Genomic DNA, 5,406 nt, shown 5'->3' on the forward strand with positions numbered 1-5,406 from the left:
GGATCGTGGGCACGCACGCACACGCGCCCGGTGTGAGTTTTAAGCCACCGGGTCCTGGACGCGAACCGCGGTCAACTAAGTGGGAGTCCAGCGACACAGCCATTATGCTAACTGCTCGTTCCCCCAAAATAATAATTCTTAAAAAAAGAAAAAGAAAAGATGGTACTGAAATATTTGCTCAATGCAGCATTGCACAAACTTTCAATTTGTAAACAAAACACAGTATTAGGGACCTAGCAGATGGCATAATGGTTACATCACTGGACTCTCACATGGTCAACCACAGTTTAAATGCTGGATCTGGTGGCTTAAAATTCACGCCAGGCACGTATGCGTGCGTGCCCAATATCCCAAGAGGAGAATGGTGGAGAAGAGATTGTGGTGTGGCCATCCCCCTTGGGGGGTGATTTCTCGCTTTCTGTCTCTCTGACTCTCTCTGTCTCTCTAGCGATAACATGCACCCTATACCAAAAAAAAAAACTCTCCCCCACCCCACCCCCCCAAAAAAGTAAAACAGCTCTCAGAAGCCCTGCCGTGGGGGCTCAGATGGCTCAGGCAAAGATTAACACCAAAGCCAGTGAGAGGCACTTCTGCAGCTCCTCCATGGCCTACTGCTCTAGCCACCTGCTGGAGAGCCTGGACCAGTTGGAGCTCAGGGTTGAAGCTCTGAGAAAAGCTGCAACTGCTGTTAAGCAAGAGAAGGAAATCCTCCTGGAAATGATCCAGTATCCAAAATAGCCAGGACATGAGGCAGATCTGCAATGGAGAAAGAGAAGAATTAAATCTGACTGCAAACCATTTCATGGGACAAACTCTCACCGTCTTAGTTTCAGTAGAAACAATAAGAAATCCCCAGCAACAAGAATCCCTCAAGTATGCCACAAGGATTATTGATGAGTTGGTCAATACGTTTCTGGATGATTTGGGAAATGCCGAGACCCATTTAATGTCACTCTACAGTGCATGCTTGTCTGAGGTGCCACCTGGGCCAGTAGATCAGAAATTTCAATCCACAGAAAGCGGCTGTGCTCTTGAGGATCATAAGAAAGAGAAGATTAGAGACAATGCTTAGAAATATCGAAAACTCTGACAAGGCCATAAAGCTATTAGAGCATTCTAAAGGAGCCAGTTCCAAAACTCTGCAACAAAATGCTGAAGGCAGATTTAATTAATCCTCAAACTTAAGAGCATTTACAGATAATGATGTAAAAATGACAGAACACTATTTTTAGTGATACCTAGTTCTATTTTACATGAGCACTTTTTGTTAGGCATAACCACTTACTTGATACTGACAGCTGTTTCAGATGGGGAAAATATCCCACTGGCATCAGTTTTGCAAATTATAATTAAAACTAGAAATATTAAAAAAAAAAAAAGTATTGGGCAAATGGGTGACATGGTAGTTGTGAGGCAGAGTCCACGTGATTGACTCTGTGGTTCAAATCCTGGACCTGTCAGCTTGGAAAACATATCAGACATGTGTGCATGCATGCCCAAAATCCTGACAAGGGAATGGAGGAGAAGGGATTGCAGCGTGGCCATTCCCCCAGCGGGTTATTTTTCACTTTCTCACTTTCTATCTCTCTTTCTTTCTACGGCTTTCTCCAAAGAGTACACACACCCTATAACAAACAAACAACAACAACAAAATATGTGAATCACAATAAAGTAAAGCTCGACAAAACAAGATATGCCTGTAGTTGGTGACATGGAGCATTTTTCATCTTAACAGGTAGTTGAACTGTGTTGTAAATAAATGCAGAAAGTAAATTTAAAGATTCAACTACTGGCCATGGATAGAAGACGCAATTATTTTTTCCCTGGCAGTACTTTTTAAATCTATATAAAACAATAGTCTAATATAGTCTATAAATCAGATGGTAAGAGATATTATACTCAATTAGAGACATTAAAACTGGAGGATTTAGGGTTTTTTGTTTTGGGGAGGTTTTTTTGGAGAGGTTTTTGCTATAGCGCACATGCTAGTCAGAAAGACAGAGAGAGATAGAGAGACAGAAAGCGAGAAATCACCCCCCAGAGGGGATGACCACACCACAATCCCTTCTCCTCCATTCTCCTCTTGGGATCTTGGGCACGCACACACACACACGCCCGGCATGAGTTTAAGCCACCGGGGTTCAGGACTCGAACTGCAGTCAACTACATGTAAGTCCAGCGACATAGTCATTATGCTAACTGCTGGTCCCAAGGGGGGTTATTTTTGGTTTTGATTTTGGTTTTGGTTTTTCAGGTTTTTTAGGTTTTTGCCATAAAGAGCATGTGCTCACCAGAGAGTGATAAAGACAGAGGAAAAGTATGAAATCACTACACCCCCCCAGGGGATGGGCACACCATAATCCCTTCTCCTCTCGGGATCTTGGGCATGCACTCTCATGCACCCGGCATGAATTTAAGCCACCAGGTCCAGGACTCGAGCCACAGTCGGCTACACAGGGGTCCAGTGACATAGCCATTACGCCAACTGCTGATCCCTGTCCTACTTTCTTAAACAACATGTGTGCATGCATGCCCAAAATCCTGACAAGGGAATGGAGGAGAAGGGATTGCAGCGTGGCCATTCCCCCAGCGGGTTATTTTTCACTTTCTCACTTTCTATCTCTCTTTCTTTCTACGGCTTTCTCCAAAGAGTACACACACCCTATAACAAACAAACAACAACAACAAAATATGTGAATCACAATAAAGTAAAGCTCGACAAAACAAGATATGCCTGTAGTTGGTGACATGGAGCATTTTTCATCTTAACAGGTAGTTGAACTGTGTTGTAAATAAATGCAGAAAGTAAATTTAAAGATTCAACTACTGGCCATGGATAGAAGACGCAATTATTTTTTCCCTGGCAGTACTTTTTAAATCTATATAAAACAATAGTCTAATATAGTCTATAAATCAGATGGTAAGAGATATTATACTCAATTAGAGACATTAAAACTGGAGGATTTAGGGTTTTTTGTTTTGGGGAGGTTTTTTTGGAGAGGTTTTTGCTATAGCGCACATGCTAGTCAGAAAGACAGAGAGAGATAGAGAGACAGAAAGCGAGAAATCACCCCCCAGAGGGGATGACCACACCACAATCCCTTCTCCTCCATTCTCCTCTTGGGATCTTGGGCACGCACACACACACACGCCCGGCATGAGTTTAAGCCACCGGGGTTCAGGACTCGAACTGCAGTCAACTACATGTAAGTCCAGCGACATAGTCATTATGCTAACTGCTGGTCCCAAGGGGGGTTATTTTTGGTTTTGATTTTGGTTTTGGTTTTTCAGGTTTTTTAGGTTTTTGCCATAAAGAGCATGTGCTCACCAGAGAGTGATAAAGACAGAGGAAAAGTATGAAATCACTACACCCCCCCAGGGGATGGGCACACCATAATCCCTTCTCCTCTCGGGATCTTGGGCATGCACTCTCATGCACCCGGCATGAATTTAAGCCACCAGGTCCAGGACTCGAGCCACAGTCGGCTACACAGGGGTCCAGTGACATAGCCATTACGCCAACTGCTGATCCCTGTCCTACTTTCTTAAACAGAAACTTTGAGCTAGGATCTTAACACATGAGGTTCTCAAAGCAAAAATTTCTGATCTGTTTTTGAATGAAAAAATATAAAATTATATAGTAAAGACAGGCTTCTTTTTTTATATATATATAAATTTCTAGCACAACATTGTTGCAGCCAGTGGAAGAAAGATACATACTACATATTTTTTAAGCTTCCGCTACCTAGACTATTGGTGAAAATGAAATCAGCCTATCTTCTATGCTTGACTTCCCCAGACAAAATAGAAAACCCTGGGAGTTTTTCTTCTTTTGATCGCCTCTTCCCCATCAAAGGGATATTCATGTGCTTCAACATCCTGCCATGCTTCTTAAAACGCATGACCAAGCCAACAGGAGGGTGGTGGTTAAGGAGCTAGATCCCACATAGCCGAATCCATGGTTCGAGTTTGGAATTGGTGGATTGAAAAACACACCAGGCACATGTGTGCCCAAAATCCCCAGAGGAGAATAGAAAGAGGGGATTACAGTATGGCCATCCCCTGGGTTGGGGGGGGGGGAATTTCTCACTTTCTCTCTCCGTTTCTCTCTCAGGCAAGTGCATGCACTCTACGGCAATAATCTTTTTTTTTTCTTGTGAAAAATATGCATTTTCTATTAAAATATGATCATGGAGCCTGCAGCTAGCATGGTGGCTAAGGGCGCAGGACTCACACATGGTTGACTGCAGTTTGAGTCCCAGACCTAGCAGCTTGCTTTCTCACTTTCCCTCTCTCTCTCTCTCTTTCACTCTGTCCCTCTCTGGTCAAATTAAAATAAATAAATAAATAAAGTTAAATTTTTAAAAAATCTTTCTTCCAAAAAAAATGTACATGGTCATTAGAAAGGGGTATTTCTTTCCAGTAGTGGTGTTCAGAGTAGTTTCTTTTAGCATTGGTGTTGCTAAAAGTCACGATTTTAAGTCTTCTATCAACCACTAATTTAAGACAACTATGTCTGGATTAAATGGTGGTACACTACTTTATTTAAGGGTTCTATTTTCATTCTTCAATATACTTATGTATTTCTTCTATGCTTCTTCACTCATCAGTTCATCTAGTTCTGAAGGGTTAGTGCCATCTTGATCAGCCAACCATCTTCATAACAAGATTTGCTGACAAGTCCTGGATTTTCTGCAAAAGCATCACTAATTGCTGTTACTTCTCCTGACAGAGGAGGATAGAGTTCACTATCAGCTTTCACACTTTCCAAAGCACCAACCTCATCTTGTTTGTTCAATTTTGTCCCAAATTCAGACAGGCTACAATAAACAGCATCTCCCCAAATTCCTGTGCAAAATTGCTGATTCCTACTGTTCCGATACCATTTTCTGTTGCTATCCATTTATGTTTCTCCGAGAATTTACGTACTGACAGTGGAGCCGGTCCCCTGTGCAGCATCTGGTCCATGCCTACCCTCAGCTGCCAGAGTCACAGCAGGCAGGGCACGCAGGCTGCGCACAAGCTGCATCTATGGCAATAATCTAAAACAAACAAAAACCCATGATCATGCTGCCATGCTGCCTCTCCAAAACTCAGGGTTTTTCTTAATGCATGATTTATTTCTCCATATTCATTCATTCATTCAACTAACAGCTGTTGTAGTCTGCTCTGAGCAAGGCACTGTGCTAGACCTGAAAATATAAAGATGGATAAGATACTGCATTTATGGTAGGATAATTTGACAGCTATTAATTAGAAATAAACAGGGGCCAGCAGGTGGCGTGGTGGTTTACGTGCTGGACTCCCTCATGGCTGACCATGGTTCAAGTCCCAGACCTGGCAGCTTGCTTTCTCACTTTCTCTCTCTCTCTCTCACTCTGTCCCTTTCTGGTCAAGTTCAAATAA

At 42.6% G+C, this 5,406-nt stretch overlaps 1 pseudogene; it reads left to right on the forward strand.

Moving 5' to 3' along the window:
* The first annotated feature begins 546 nt into the window (after positions 1 to 546).
* Positions 547 to 1,172, forward strand: LOC102488655 (BAG family molecular chaperone regulator 2-like; annotated as a pseudogene).
* The last annotated feature ends 4,234 nt before the right edge of the window (positions 1,173 to 5,406 follow it).

The sequence above is a fragment of the Tupaia chinensis genome, unplaced genomic scaffold, assembly GCF_000334495.1.
Source record: "Tupaia chinensis unplaced genomic scaffold, TupChi_1.0 Scaffold143888_1, whole genome shotgun sequence".
NCBI lineage: Eukaryota > Metazoa > Chordata > Mammalia > Scandentia > Tupaiidae > Tupaia > Tupaia belangeri.